At 42.9% G+C, this 17,498-nt stretch overlaps 1 protein-coding gene across 2 annotated transcripts in view; it reads right to left on the bottom strand.

The window, feature by feature from the left end:
• The window catches only part of LOC126338961 (zinc finger protein 16), a 112,592-nt gene that overhangs the window by 48,358 nt on the left and 46,736 nt on the right, over window positions 1-17,498 (bottom strand). The window lies entirely within an intron of this gene.

Below are 17,498 nucleotides of genomic sequence, written 5' to 3'. Positions count from 1 at the left end.
GCAAAGCAAAATGAACCAAGGTAATAGACGAAAAAGAAAAAAATAGATCTAGGTTATAAAAAATGTTAAATTGTGCTAGTTTCATTCTAGGAAAAAAGAAAGGAAGAATAGATTTTAAAGTTGTGTCAACAAGGTCATTAGATGAAAACTGAAATTATGTCTAGGAGAAGTTCATGCTGATTTATCATTTTTTAAACATATATTTACTGTCTAAAAAAAAAAACACAAAATAGCTGTAACTATTAATAAATTTCAGTTGCTCACAACAATTAACTTCAGCTGTATTAATATATCAAAAGCTATACATACCAGTATATTGTGGCATGTGATGCTAAAATGAAAGTTAAATAACAGGCTTAGAAAATTATACAAATGGTATGGGAAAAGTTGAGTGTGATCAAAGGAAATTTAGAATAGAGCAGTTTTTTAAGTAAAGTTAATATCTGTAGGAGGTTCCAAGAAAGAAAGTATAAAGAATAAAAATGCCTTGTCAGAAAAAGAGAAAGAAGAATATTAGTGCACAATTAAGAAATTCTGGGGGGGGGGGGGGGGGGGAGTCAGTCAGCAACTTAACAGTTCTTAGCAGTCAATAGAAAGCCAAATTAATAAATATAAGCTTGGGAACTCATTATATTTTAACAACTTATACAAGCAGAAGCAGATATTTTTGCATTTCAAATTACACACTACAAGAAAAAAAGTGACTAAGTGAAACATATTATACCACTGACTAGAAATCAAGTCACCTTCATATATGGTGATATATTCAGAGAGCAAACAACAGGAATATAAAGTGTGGGTTTTAAGCTAACAATGAGTGTCCGCAGAAAACACCTTGCATAAAGATAATAAAAATAATACACTTAGCTTAAAAACAATGCAGCAGATACCAGAATAGCAACAATGTTTTTTGCTAGCTATAGAATTTGATGATGATGACAACAATGATGATGATGGTGATGATTTCCACGAACACTACAGAAAGAAATTACTTTTAAAAAGAATAACTCTTTGTAGTGATTTTCGAAAAATAAGGAAATCTCATATCAACTTAGATTAAGTGAAATTTGAACCAGTCTCCTCCAGACACAAAGTCTACTGTGTCATCTAGCTCAATCACAACAAGTAGTGTGTAAGAAGGGAACACTGTTAGATAAAATAGTAATGTAAGGCAGCCACATGTAATGTATGGAAAGGAAACTAATAACGAAATAAATAAAGATATTAGGCAGTCAGAAAAAAATACATTTGTTACTAATACTAAAATAAAGATGGGAAGACAGAACATTAGGATTTAACATGAAGGGGTCATTGCAGGCAGAGCATCAGTTCAAGTTAAGAAAGACTGGTAAGGAAATTGTTCACCCACTTTTCAAAGAAGCATTCCAGCATTAACTTAAATTATTTAGGAAACTCACTAAAATGAAAATCCGGGCAGCTGAACAAGGATCTGAACTGCCATTTTCCTAATAAGTCCAGTGTTTGTTACTGCACACTCGGTACAATCTCATACACGACAATTATAAAGTCCATGAAACAGTAAAAGCATATTGTGGTGTTGGCGGCTGTTACATTGCACAACATTGTTGATAACAACTTTGACAATGAATGACAAAATACGACAAATCCTGAGTCTACTGGAGGTAGCGAATAAAAATGTTTGTCCACAATCTTCTATGGTCCGAACATAAAATTTGTTGGTATTTTGGTCTACTAGGTTAGAATTTAACCACACTGTCGCAATTTTTGGCAAAATCGAAAATAAGACATAAAAGTAGGTTATTGCAATGATGAACAGGCACCTTGGGCTATAGTACACACTGACCTAAATGGCAATCTTATGTTCATGCTGAGGATTGTTGACTTTGTCAATTCACAAGCAAACTGCCACATTCCAACCTAATCTAGGCCTCCATCTGCATTACAGGTTAGTCTGTCAGCACATCTAATTTTCTTCCATTGAAATTCTTTGGATTTCACAACTCACATCCAAACTATTACATTCCATCCTAACCCTGACATACATATAATGGTCCGCCTCCTTCAGATTTTCTTTCAAATAGCAGGTTCCACTTGAGAAAAGGTGTAAAATGTAGTCCATTTATTTTAAACAACATAATGAAATTAGACATTACCTGTAATGGTGCCAGCGGCAGGAGGACAAACTCTAGTGTCAACAACTTTGTGACGTTACATACCCCCTTGCTAGCAACACAATTACAGATAATGAGGTCTGTTTTAAATTTGAAAACATATTTATGCAACCATTTCTGATACATGAATGAACAGCTCTTGGCAGTCTTGTGTGTCATATTAACATGTACTTCAAAATTCTACATATGTACATTCTTTTTTCCCCTTTTCTACATTTCATAAATTCAGTATCAAATTTGATTAGTATTCATCAATGTATATATGAAGAGTAAATTCAAAGACTTGTATTTATACAGCTGTTTTCGCATACAAAAAAAAAAAAAGAGTTCACCTCATTTTATGATTCTGATAGTTTATAAGCAACACTGTGCACGACCAACTAAGTTCTCCACCCAGTATAACAATAAAATTAAATTGGAGATTATAATGCCATGCAGCAACAGTTTCAGATCCATTTTTTGTTCTTAGCGCTCTATATCTCACATAGGTGTGCATTCACTATTTCAACACCTTAGGCTTCACACATATGGATGACTTTTAAATACGGACCATGATAAGTCTGAATGGCATGAACTAACATTTCACATACTTAGAAGAAGCAGTTGTACTGCCTTTCATTATGACAGCATTATATACATCTTAATGCCTACAGAGTAGGCTGATGGCAAACAGGGCTGATCATTTACCTTCACATATACTGGGGTTTGCATTCCTTAGAAGCCATATTAGATACACCAAGTGCAGCAAGAACATTTCTTTAACAACGGTATCAGTTAGCAACTGTAACAGACAAATCTCTAGTTGATTCCTCATCAATTAGAAAATGTCATACTGAGTAGAATTTTCAACTAATATTACCAATGCTGTGCCATATTCCTACAGAAATTGTTTACTACACAGTCCAGTTGCATTAATGTAACCACTGCCTATGTGCAATAACCACACACAGATGACAGGTGGCAGCACCTGCACTGAAGGGTGTATAAAGCGTGCCGGGGGAACACGGAACACAGTGCAGTCATTACCATAATGCAGATGAGGAGCATTTCATCTGACATCCCAAAGGGCATGATCACTGGCTTACAGGCCAAGGGTGGAAGCATTTCTGAAATGGCTAAGTTTGTAAACTGTTTGTGTGCTGCTGTGACTTAAATATATTGTACATGGCAAAATGTCACTCTCCAAAACGGGTTCTGAAGCATCTGTGGTGCACCACAGGCCACAGATAACAGAGGTGAATGACAGCTATGGAGATGTGTAAGGATGAATAGACATGCAACTGTTGAACAACAGACCACCCAGATGAACCCAAGGGCTGCAAATAGTGTCTCCTCAACAACTGTTCAACAAACATTGGGCCTCTGCAGCAGGCACCTGATTGATGCTCTCATGCCGTGTGCTGTTCATTGGTGGCAAAGGCTGGAATTTGCACACCATTACCACAACCGGATGTCCCCTGAGTGGTGGCAGGTGGCTTTTTCAGATGAATTGTGTTTTATACGCCATCAGGCCGATGGCCATTGGCATACACAGTGTGAAATGTCTGAAAGCAAACACCCTGCAACAACTGTCAAAAGAACCCAGGGCAGAGGGCATTTCCTGGGTGACCTTGTTATTCTGGAAGACACAATGGATCAACACAAGACTGCGTCTGTCATTGGGGACCATGTCCACCCATACAGACAGTTTGTTTTTCCTCGGCATGATGGCATCTAGCAGCAGGACAATACAATGTGCCACACAGTTTGCAGTGGTCACGTATGGTTCGAATAACACTCGGATGAGTTTACTTTATTCTCCTGGCCACCAAACTCAACAGATTTAAACCCAATCGAGCATCTGTGGGACCAACTTTATCAGCCTCTTCATGCCACAGATTCTCAACTGAGAAAGCTAGTGCAACTGAGCACAGTACTGGAATCGGCATGGCTCCATATCCCTGTTGATTCCTTCCAGAACCTCACTGAAACTACTCCTGCATGTCTCACAGCGGTCCACCCTGAAAGGGGTGGTCATTTGGGAATTTGACAGATGGTAACATTAATATGACTGGATTGTGTATATCTAGATATTAGCCTGAACAGGAAATACATCCTCCCATTAACTCAATAACCTTCCAACCAGGTTTCCTGTGTCCTCTAAAGGAACTGGCTAAATTATCTATTTCTATTAGTTTTTATGTTGCTGAACATTTCATACAGATAAAATGTAGCAGCCATCCAATTTTCAAAAAAATAAAGTTTTTTGTGCTCCATTGCAGTGTTAGTTGAAGGTCTGAACATTCTGCATTGAGACACTAACAGGAAATCCTAATGCTCTATGCTTTAGGTATAGTAAACATGGTCTGTATTAATTATTTTGGAAAATATGCTGGTTACACTCTCAGGAAGATGGGAATTTATCTCTCTTCACAAAATATCTAAGTAAAATTGCATTTTACATTTAATGGGTCTTGAACTGTTCTGCATATTTCCATACACAATAAATAACACTTATGCTAAAGGAAAATTTAGAAAAAGCATACACCATCTATGAGTGCAAAGTTTGTCCTCACTCCCCTCCCTCATAAAAAGCACGGGAGAACACAGTGACACACCTTATTTGAACAAGAAGATACTCTTCACTGAACACTTTTAGTGCAATACATATCCTGTCCTAAGAAGCTTAAAACTGAAGGCCATTCATAAGTTTTATTAGAATAGACCTTATCCAGATTAATCTATGCATAAACATATTTAATTGCAAACCATTGCTAAATATATTCCTGTAAAGTAACCCAATATTGCATGGAGGGTCGTGAGTTCAAAACTCACCAGAACTGTAAAATTATAATTTCTATATTCTATTCGAGTACATTCTAGAAGTATCTACAAATGTCAAGAATTATTGTACTGGATTGTTCTGTCACTGTTTATATACCGTATATGTTCTGGCTGGAGGCAGTTCGCTCCGCACTCTTGCATGTGCAAGTGCTGGATAAACCTTCATTAAGTGAAGTTAGTGTTTGTCATTCATCTAATTACACCTTCTTCTATGTGACATTATTCTGGTGGAGGCACTGGGTATTGGAACTTGTGATAGCGCACATTATCGACGACACAGTGGCTCCCATCAGGTCATGACAGAGCCACCGTTTACGTGGCGAGAAACCCGAGTTCCAGCCATATTCAACAGATTGCAATCTAACATAGACAGAAGAAGCAGAGGACGTTACAATGACAGCAACTGTGTGCCACCACACAAGACATGCTTCTGGGTTATCCGGTACGATGGCCAAGATCCAAACAAGTGGCTGAAGGTATATGAGCGTACAGCCGAATTTAACAAATGGGACGACACCGTGTACTTGGCTAACATATTTTCCTACTTGGAGGGCACTGCCAAGCAATGGTATGAGAACAACGAGGAGAAGTTCACAAGCTGGGAAGTATTACAACAGGAGTGTAAGGCTGAAGATAAATTAAAGTGCAGAGCACAGCGTCCAGGAGAAATCTTGGAGCTGTGTAAAATATTGGATCCTAGAATGAAGGAGGAAGATAAGGTTGCACATCTCATGAAGGGTGTTGCTGATGACATGTATCAAGCCCTGCTCCTGAAGGAGGTTTCGACAATAGACGACTTCATAAAATGGTGCCAGTATATCGAGACAACGCATCAAGAAAGAATTACACACAAGAAGTTTGAACAGCTTCCAAACGTCGTATCGATGTCTATAATGGAGGAAGAAACTGATTTCACAAGTGTTCTTCGTTCGATAGTGAGAGAGGAAGTTCAGAAGGCACTTGGATTGCACGGCAAGCAAAAAACCAAGACACTTCAAGATGTCATTGGCGAGGGAGTGGAACAGACACTGAACCCAATCTCTTGTCCTTCATTTCCCTTTAAAATGGTGAGAAAGTTGAGACCCAGACAAAGTTACGTTCCTACAATGCTGCATGAGGAACCTGTCTGGGCACCAAGGAAGACTGACTTCTGGAGGACCCAGGATAACCAACCAGTATGTTTCTACTGCGGATGACTGGGACATGTGGTGCACTGTCTATTGTCGAGAAAGGCGGCAGATATTTGATGATGCCCGTGCCAGAAGACAGCAGAACGATCTTAGCCAATGCCAACTTCGGGACGACGAAGATGAGCAAGAAAATGTGGGTTAGGATGATGTAGGTCATCATCGCTGCTGGAGAGGACACTCCCCAACACGCCAATCAAGGTCTCCATCGCCGTTTAGAAGTTCCAGCCGATCACGTAGCTGCCACAACCTGGAACCTGGGACCTGGGACCTTCCTCGGAGGTGAGGCCACCAAAGAGAAAAATCCACCGCAGTCGATCACTACAAAAATGATAGGAAACTACGTCAATATCTTCATGGATGGCCGACCAGCCCAAGCTCTTGTGGACCCTGGTGCATCATATTTAGTCATTTCAGAGAAGTACAGTCGCCAGTTGCAGAAAACCGTATTCATCGACAATGAAACATCTCTGCTGAAGGTGGCTAATGGGAATTATGGAAAACTTAGAGGAAGATGTGTCAATTATGTGGGTATAAGTGGCCATACACAGCCCTTAGAATTCATCGTCTTACAAGAGTATAGTTATAACGTCATTCTCAGATGGGACTTTTTGAAAGCTTCTCAGGCAAATTATTGATTGTGGTCGCTCGAAGATTATGCTAGATGAGATGAGATACTGTGGACAGGAAGATGTGCATCTGAGTGTGTGGAGACTATGTGTGCTGGATGAAGTGATCATTCCTGCAGTCAGTACTAGAAAGGTAACTGTCATGTTCATGCCATACATCAACCCATGGATCTTGTAGTGGAATGTAAGAGAAGCATACCACTGAAGAATAACTTGGTCATCCCAGCCTCTGTCATCTCATATAATAACATATTCAGTGAATTGTGGATAGTTAACTGTTGCCAAGAAATGCAGATCCTTCCAAGGCACATGTGTGTAGCAAACGCTGAGCCATTAATTGCAGAACATCTGAGTGTCACAGAAACCTCCCATGCTGAGTCTGTGGGCGAAATTAGTGCTACCACTACGAGACAAGATCTAGCTCAACTATCACCAGATCTTACTAAGGAACAAGAGAAGAAGCTACTTGCCATTCTTCAAGAGTTCTCTGAATGCTTCGACCCACAGGTGAAGAGCCAATTAGACAAATCAACAGTGGAGCAATGGACTAGCACTGGAGAACATCAACCAATAACCCAGAGAGCATACCGCGTGCCAGCGAAGGAACGTCGAACATTCGCGACGAAGTAGAGAAAATGATGAAGAATGACATCATTCAGCCTTTGCAGAGCCCCTGGTCAACACAAGTAGTTCTTGTCAGGAAGAAGGATGGCAGTTGCTGCATTTGTGTTGATTACAGGAAGCTTAATAAGATAACTACAAAGGACATTTACCCTCTTCCACGAATTGACGATACATTAGATTGTCTGTAGGGGGCTAAGTTTCCTCAACCATGGACATGTACTCGGGATACTGACAAATTGAAGTAGATGAGGCTGATCAAGAGAACACTGCATTCCTCACACCTGAGGGCCTGTATGAGTTTAAGATAATGCCGTTTGGCTTGTGTAATGCACCGGCAACTTTTGAACAGATGATGGATAATCTTCCAAGTCACCTGAACTGGATGATGTTTCTTTGTTATTTAGATGGCATTATAGTGTTCTCAGAGACATTTGATAAACAAATAAAAAGACTGACAGCTGTTCTTAAGTGTCTCCAACAACGCGGACTGAAACTTAATCCAAGAAAGTCTCTCTTTGGAGCAAAAGAAATCAAAATACTTGGACACCTTGTGTCAAACGTAGGTGTATGGCCAGACACAGAAAATGTGAGATCTATAGCAAAATTTCCTATTCTTAAAAGTATTACAGATGTAAGAAGCTTCCTTGGATTATGTTCTTATTACCGTCATTTTATCGAAGACTTTTGTATCAAAGCCAGGCCACTTCATGAGTTGTTAAAAGCCGATGCTAAATTTATCTGGGCTGGTGCTCAACAAGTTTCTTTCAATGTGCTGCGAAAAGCTCTGACGACTGACCCTGTACTTGGTCCGTATGATGAGAAAGCACCTACAGAACTACACACAGATGCCAGTGGGTATGAGATCAGTGCTGTTCTGGTGCAAATTTCTGAAGGAATAGAAACGTTATGGCCTATGCTTCTAGGACACTTACGAAACCCGAGACAAAACTACTCAACTACAGAAAGAGAATGTCTAGCTGTGATCTGGGCCATGTGTAAATTTCGACAATATCTCTATGGAAGGCCATTCACAGTTGTTACAGACCATCATTCACTTTGTTGGTTGACAGGTCTTAAGGATCCAACAGGACGACTCATCAGGTGGGCACTATGTCTTCAAGATTCATTAGGTTGTCTACATACCCTTACATGTCCATCTGCTTGACACAATTTGAAACAAGACTCATTCGACCAGGCAACATGTTTCCAGTATTCAACAGTCTAATGTCAGTGTTGACTGGCCCAGGCGAGGCGTAAAGCTTTGGTTGGATGGTTTAAAAGAGGGAGGGACCAAACTGCTAGGTCACCAGTCCCTCATTCCGATCATAATAATTCCACAAGGGTGGGAGTAAAATAATCGAGACAAACAAAACACAGCTGGAAGAAAGGAGAAAACCACAAGAATGGCAGAAGGGCAAAAAACACTAAAATGGACAAAACCGGACAAGAAAACCAGAGAGAGATGTAAGAAACATGTAGAAGAGATCAAAACAAAACAGTAGATTACCATTGCTGGCTGACCATGAGAATAAAAGAAGCCAGCCACTCTGCAACACATTAAAACCTCCACCCTAAAAGCACTAGGGTGGAGGACTCAGAGGGACAAATGACATGTGCTAAAACTTAATCGAATGATAAAACCCACCCTCACAAATAAAATGTAAAACTAAAGCTGCTGTTGAGGCATTCTCGTCCAACACCAAAGGTAGGGTGCTGGGAAAGTTAAAAGTCCAGCCGCAGAGCAGCGGAAAGTGGCAGTCCGGCAAGAGGTGGACGACCATCATTTGTGAGCCACAACGACACCGAGGTGGGTCCTGGTGACGGACGAGGTAACCATGCGTTAGCCACATATGGCCAAGGCAGAGGACAACGGATTCCCTGTGAGAGGACCGCATGGAAGACTTCCACACATTCATAGTCTTCTTAATGACACATAGTTTGTTGTGCACACTGTTATGCCATTCCATCTCCCAAGGCCGAAAAACCCTATGGCATAAGACATAAGGCAGATCAATTTCGGAGATGCCCATCTCCAGAAGCAGTTTCTGTGTAGCCTGTTAGGCCAGCCTGGTGGCAAGTTCTTTGCCTGGGATTCCAATGTGTGCTTGGGTCCACACAAACACCACTGAACGACGGGACAGTTCCAGGGCATTAATGGACTCCTGAATGGACACTACCAAAGGATGGCGAGTGTAGCACTGGATGATAACTTGTAGGCTGCTCAAAGAGTCAGTACACAGGAGAAATGACTCGCCAGGGCATGAGTGGATGTGCTCAAGAGCACAAGAGATGTGAGAACACTGCAGCCATCTGGCAAGGAGTGCTGTTCATGAACATACGCAAAGCCTATGTGACCATCAGACATCGATCCATCGGTGTAAACCACTTCATGCCCCTTGTACATGTCAAGAATCGAGAGGAAGTGATAGCGGAGAACGGCAGGGTTAACAGAGACCTTAGGGACATGCAAAAGGTCCATAAGAATATGCGGCCTAGGCGTACACCATGGAGGTGTCCTTAAATGGACTTCGAGGAGAGGTGGTAATGGGAAGGACTCTAGTTCCGACAGAAGGGATCGGACACAAACTGCAATCGTAAGCCCTGACCTGTGCCGCCATTGTGGGAGATGAACCACCGTGGTTGGTAAAAGGAGATGGTAATGCAGATGTGCAGGAGAACTACGAACATGTGCAACGTAACTGGCGGACAGTTGTGCACACTTAACTCCGGCCTCCACCAGAACACTGGTCACCTGACTCACTCTAAAAGCTTCCGTCACTAGGCGAATGCCAGTGGTGCACTGGGTCCAGTAAACGCAACGCTGAGGGTGCAGCCGAACCCTAAAACCAGGCTCCCATAGTCACGGCAGAATTGAACAAGGGCTCTGTAGATCTGTAGCAGTGTAGAGCGATCTGCACCCCAGTTGGTGTTGCTCAGGCAATAGAGGGCACTGAGGTGTTGCCAGCACTTCTACTTAAGCTGACGAAGGTGAGGTAGCCAAGTCAATCAGGTGTGGAAAACCAGTCCTAAGAATCAATATGTCTCCACTAAAGTGAGTGGACCGTCATTAAAGTAAAGTTTTGGTTCTGGATGAATAGCTTGTCGCTGACAGAAATGCCTGACACACAACTTCGCAGCTGAAAACTAGAAGCTGTGGGCTAGAGCACAACTGCGCCTTGTGAATGGCTCCCTGTAGGTGCCGCTCAGCAACACCAGTACTGGAGGAGCAGTACGAAATGCAGAAGTCATCCGCATACAGAGAAGGTGAGACCGATGGCCCCACAGCTGCTGCTAGACCGTTAATAGTCACTAAAAATAGAGAGACAGTAAATACGGAGCACTGCAGAACACCAGTCTCCTGATTACAGGGGGAACTATGGGAGGCACCGACTTGGACACTGAAAGTACGGAGTGACAGGAAGTTTTGGATAAAAATCAGGAGCGGGCTCTGGAGATCCCACTCAAACAATGTGACAAGGATATGACGTTGCAAGGTAATGTTGCATGCTTTACGTAAGTAAAAAAAGATGGTAACCAGTTGTTGAAGCCTGGAAAAGGCTGTTCGGATGGCAGACTCGAGGAACACAAGATTATCAGTGGTAGAGCAACCTGGGTGAAGCCGCCCTAACATGGGGACAGTAGGCCACATGACTCCAGGACTCAACCCAACCGCAGACATTCCAGCAGCTTACAAAGAAAGTTTGTGAGGCTGATGGGCCAGTAGCTATCTACGTCAAGCGGGTTTTGACCAGGTTTGAGCACCGGATAGATGGTACTCTCCCACCATTGCGATGGAAAGGCACCATTGCACCTGATCCGGTTGAAGATAACGAGTAGGTGTAGCTTGTAGTCAGACGAGAAATGTTTAATCATCTGACTGTGAATCCAATCTGGCCCAGGAGCTATGTTGGGGCAATGTGAGAGGACTCTTGATGAGTTCCCACTCTGTAAATGGGGCGTTATAGGGTTAACTGTGGCGCATAGTGAACGGAGGACTTTCCTTTCCATCTGCCATTTGAGGGTGCGAAAGGCTGGGGGGTAGTTCTCCGACACAGAGGTTCGAGCATAGTGCTCAGCAAAGTGCTCGGCAATTGCGTTTGCATCAGTAGATAACAGGTCATTGATGTTAATGCCAGAGACACCTGATGGGGTCTGGTACCCGAAAATACGTCTGATCTTCGTCCAGACTTGGGAAGGTGACGTATGGCACCCAATGGTCGACACCTACCTCTCCCAGCACTCCTGTTTCCGTCGTTTTATAAGCTGGTGAACGGGGGGCACGGAGACACTTAAAGGCTATTAGGTGCTCTAGGGAAGGGTGCCACTTATGTCACTGTAGAGCTTGCCCATGCTCTTCAATTGCCTCCGTGAGTTCCAGAGACCACCAAGAGACAGTCTTTCACCGGGCACACCCTAACGAATGATGGATCGTGTTTTCCGCCGTAGAAATGATCATTGTAGTGACCTGCTCAAAGCCAACATTGGTGGCACCATGTGGGGGAGATTCAGCGGTGACAGCAAAGGTGAAGGCTTCCCAGTTTGCCTTGTTTAAAGCCCATCTGGGTAGGCATCCAAGGGCATGACACCGGGGGAGTGGCAGGAATATGGGGAAGTGGTCACTACCGCACAGGTCATCATGTGCTCTCCAGTGGATAGATAGGAAAAGGCTAGGGATGGAAACTGAGCGATCAATTGTTAAATATGTGCCACGTGCCACACTGAATGTGTGGGGGCACCTGTATTTAAGAGGCAGAGGTCGAATTCTGACAGTAAATTTTCTATCTCCCTAACTCGGCCAGTAAGCATGGTGCCACCCCACAAGGGGTTATGCACTTTAAAATCTCCCAAAAGTAGGAAAGGTTTAGGGAATTGATCAATCAGTGCAGCCAATACATTCAGGGGTACAGCACCATCTGGAGGAAGATACACATTGCAGACAGTTATTTCCTGCGACGTTTTTATCCTGACAGGCATAGCTACAAGAGGGGTTTGAAGGGGCACAGGTTCACTACATAGTGAGATCAGGACAAAGATGCAAACTCCACCTGACACACTATTATAGTCACTACCGTTCCTGTAATATCCCTTATAGCTGCAGACGACTGGGGTCCACATTGCCGGAAACCAGGTTTCCTGGAGAGCAATGCAGAAAGCAGGTGTAAAGCTTAACAATTGCCATAGCTCAGCCAGGTGGTGGAAAAAACCACTGCAATTCCACTGGAAGATTACGTGATTGTGAGACTAGGAAGGCATGAAACACTCAATAAGGGAGTCTACACCTAAGAGTCACCTGCTCCCACCAGATGAGTGTCTGTGCGATTGACATCCATTGCGTCTGAGGGCCCAGTGAGGTCTAGGTCCTCAGTGGACACCAGAATCCCCACCTCATCCTCAGACAAAGAGCTTGTACTTAATGGTGATGTGGGTGCCACCACAGTGCCTTGGTTCTTAGGGGTCTCTTTCTTTATAGGTTTCTCTCACAGCTGGGAGGGCTTCATGGATTCCGTCTCAGGAACTGAGGAGGACCGTGAAGCCCTACGACCAGCTACCTGTGGTTGCTTCAGCCACTGGCAAGTGTCAGCTTTGCCACTGGTAGGGACCTCGGAAGAGAGTGACCCAAGGGATCCCTTCCTGGCAGGAGGCGTTGAAGAAGACTTACCCTTCTCTGGCTGAGAAGGGGGGAGGGCAGGTGGGTTGGGGGGGGGGGGGGTTGCTCCTGAAGTAAGTTGGGCAGGAGCAACAGGGGGAAAGTGCCCGTCACCATCAAGGTATGACGGCTCTGAGAGCCAACTGTACGCAGTGAAACGGAAGATGGTAGAACCATTGTCATAGCGGCTACATATGTTGATGACATATACACAGGATGTAGCCTCTCATATTTCCTCTTAGCCTCAGTATGGTTCAGTAGGTCCAGGGTCTTGTATTCCTTTACTTTTCTTTCTTTTTGGAGAATCCTACAGTCTGGCAAGCAAGGCAAATGGTGCTCTCTGCAGTTTGCACAGATGGGAGGTGGGGCACAGGAGGTATTGGTATGTGAAGGACATCCACAATCCCGACAGGTGACTCTGGAAGTACAGTGGGAAGACATATGGCCGAACTTCTAGGACTTAAAGCACTGCACCGAGGGAGGGATATATGGCTTTATGTCACAGCGGTAGACCATCACCTTGACCTTCTCGGGTAATATGTCACCCTCTCACCCTCAAAGGTCAAGATAAAGGCACTGGTGGCAACCTAATGATCCCTCGGACCCCGATGGACACGCCGGACAAAGTGGACACCTCGCCGCTCTAAATTGGTGCTCAGCTCATTGTGAGCCTGCTAAAGAAGGTCCCTGTGAAACCTCATACCCTGAACCATATTTAAGCTCTTATGGAGTGTGGTGGTTACAGAATCATTGCCCAGCTGGTCGCAGTTGAGTAGTGCCTATGACTGGCAGAGGATACTGTTTTGATCAAGAATGAACCTGACTGCATTTTGGACATGGCCTCCACCTCCCCAAACATGTCTTCTAAATGCTCCACAAAAAACTGAGGTTTCACTGACAAGACAGATTCCCAACAACTCTCGTACAAACGAGGTACCGGAGTGAATAAGCTTCGCTACCATCCTTAGCCTGACGTTCCTCCGATGGTGTGTCCAATGGAGGGGGTAGGGGGGGGGGGGGGGCGATTTGGGGTTGTATTTCTTGGCATTGAAGTTAGACCATGATCACTTAAGAGACTGCAGCAAGAGATGACATACTACGCTTCATGGCGCGTCATCTGCCCTGATGCCATCCACTCCCACCAGCCCCCCCCCCCCCCCCCCCCATGTTTGCCACCCAGCTGCAGTAAAGGCCACCCGGGCACGACGGCCATTGTCGGGAGTCCCGATGCCCCAGGGTGACAGGCAACTACACCCTGGCATACGTGAGGAGTTAATGGTGCAGGCATCAGCAGAGTGATCCCTGTGTGGTCAGTGGGCTACAACCAACAGGGTACATGGCAGACCCACCACAATGGACTGGCTACTGTGCTGGATATCAGGTGCAAACAAGCTAAGAACTCCATTATCATCAACAGTGCAGAAGGCGATACTGCACAGAGGATGGAGAAAAACGCACCCAGGAGGGTGACCTCACCCAACAGCTGGAGATTGAGCAGCAAGAGCAGATCCATGTCGACAAAGGCTGGTAGAGGTCTCAGCGCATGATGGACACTATGCACCATGTAATGTGCCCTTCCCCAAAGGCTCGTTCTTCGGGAAAATTTTGAAAAATGGGCGTCATACCTTATAGGGGATCATCACATAAAGGCTGAAATGTGTGAGACTCCTTTTAGTTGCCTCTTATTACAGGCAGGAATACCTCGGACCTATTCTAAACCTCAGACCCGCTGTGATGTACAAGATTTGATGTTTTACCAGATTCCTAATATTCAATGTACACACATCAAATGGTCCTAGGGGAAAATTCCTGCTTCATTGCTATCTTGGAGATAATGTGTCCCATTGCTTGTGCACCAACTATAACAACACATTCAAACTCATTTAAATCTTGATAACTTGCCATTGGAGCAGCAGTAACTGATATAACAACTGTGCCAGACACTCGTCTTATATTGCAGACCGCAGCATCGTATTCTACCTGTTTATGCATCTGTGTATTTTAGTACGCATGGTTAAACCAGTTTCTCTGGCACTTCAGTGTATTAATACAGATTTTAACTGTGTTCTCCAGTTATTTGTAAAGTTCTGTCATAAAACCATTTAATTCAACAACAGTCTATATCATGTTTATTAGAAGCTTCAAACACAACTGTCAAGTTCTCCATTTTTTTAACTGTCCATTCTGTGATTATACTCTATTTTGATGTGATATCTGCAGGAGTAATTCTTTGTTTAAATCTACACACTGCAGGTGTAAGTCCTTGTTTAAATCTACTATCAATATTTTGATTTCATCTATTTCATTACTGCCTGTGTTTATTGTTGCTTAAGCTATTAAATTTTAAGAAAGAAATAGATAATTTTGTTTCCTACTGTTATTCTTTCACTGATACATTATCACAAACTCACTAAACAATGGTTTAGTTCCACTTTCTTCAAAATTACAATCAGGTTGCATCCGCTCATCATCGTTAGTGTCGTCCGCTGCTGTAGTAGTGACGTTGACTGCTTCAGTCCACTACTCTTAGCTGAAAAACTGTGTTCACTCATGTGACGACATAATGTAGTGACAGGACCCCACATCTGTAGCATCAGCGCTGATGTCACTTGGCGACAGCTGTGGCATTTGTTAACCGTGAAATTTTGACAAATACAATGGGGGTGGTGCAAGGTACTTCTCAGTACCAAATGCTGCAGTAAATATCCATCTTCACCTAAATACGGTGGCTACAATCATTCTTCTTTTGTTTGTTAAGAGTGGATGCTATTAGTTACAAAACATTATTTTTCTGAATTCCTCAACTGTTTTTGGTTTATTTCCTTTTTCCTTTTGTCCTTTTTTCATTGTGTAAGACATCATTGGATGGGTAGATCACATAACTAATGAGGAGGTATTGAATAGAATTGGAGATAAGAGAAATTTGTGGCACAACTTGACTAGAAGAAGGGATCGGAGGGTAGGGCATATTCTGAGACATCAAGCGATTATCAATTTAGTATTGGAGGGAAGTGTGGAGGCGTGGAGGGTAAAAATTGTAGAGGGAGACCAAGAGATGAATACACTAAACAGATTTAGAAGGATGTAGGCTGCAGTAGATACTGGGAGATGAAGAAGCTTGCACAGGATAGAGTAGCATGGAGAGCTGCATCAAACCAGTCTCTGGACTGAAGACCACAACAACAACAACAACAAGACATCATTATAATATAATATAATTTATAGTCAAAGATGTAATGATTCTCCCGATAGAACCTCACTAGCACAAGTAATATTACCTTTGTAAATTTCATGAAGCATTTGATTTTAAAAAAAAATTGATGTATGCGGTAATCAATTCAATTCTTGTTCCAATCGCCTAGCTCTAAGGTCATATCTTTTTTTTCTTCAGTAATTTATATTGAATAATAAGTCAGTTAAAAGCTTAACTACTGCTTTTATTTACTAGCAATGCATTAATGCTTTTTACTAATGATTTCCCAAGAATGTGTTTATGTTTCAGCCACCTAAATACATTGGAAGCAGTTGGCTTGGTGATGCGATGATCTCACCACATGGCCTTGGCGCGCTATGGTATGTATACTTATATTTTCACAAGTCGAGCATGCATACCTTGTCAGGCCAGAACTGTCAGGTTTCTGATGATTTACGTCACAGTATGAGTTTCAATTTTATCATTAATTCAAACGTCTACATCTCGATGTTATCATCGCCCTTGCTGTAGTCAGTTTTATACGTCGCACCATTCAATTTCAAAAATCACTCACAATTTTCTTTTAACATTGCATTATTATTTTGGGGGGTACATTACAGTTGCCAGGTATAATGGTTCTCTTTCTTGAGATTTTCTTTCAAATAGCAGGAAACATGGAAATAATTAATTATGGTTTTTTTTCCATTGCTGTGACACAAAATGCATTCCAGTTTTTTTCTGATATATACTACACTCATGAGCAAAAGCATTATGACCACCCGCTTAATAGCTTGTTCATCCATCTTTGGAATGAAATATATATTTGATTCTGTGTATCAGGGATCTGACAGCTTGTAGGTAGGTTTGTGGAATATGTGGCATTAGATGTCTATGCACCGGTCATGTAGTTCATGTAAATAATGGGCCACAGATTTGCATATGTGGTGATGTCGCCCGATAGCGGACCAGATAGGTTCCATAGGATTTACATCAGGTGAATTCAGTTGTTGAGATATCAAAGTGAGTTCACTATAATACCCTCAAACCACTGCAGCAAGGTTCTGGCTCCAAGACATTGATAATTATACTGTTGACAGATGACACTGCCATCAGGGAAGACATCAAGCATGAAGGGGTGCAGGTCACTTGCAGCTGTCAGAGTCTCTTTGAGTGCTACCACAGGTCCCATGCCAGTGCAGGAGAATGTCTCCCATAGCATAATAATGCTCCCACCAACCTGCG

The sequence above is a fragment of the Schistocerca gregaria genome, chromosome 1 (genome assembly GCF_023897955.1).
Source record: "Schistocerca gregaria isolate iqSchGreg1 chromosome 1, iqSchGreg1.2, whole genome shotgun sequence".
Taxonomy (NCBI): Eukaryota; Metazoa; Arthropoda; class Insecta; order Orthoptera; family Acrididae; genus Schistocerca; species Schistocerca gregaria.
Note: the sequence above shows the minus strand (reverse complement) of the source record. Positions and strands in the feature narration are given on the sequence as shown.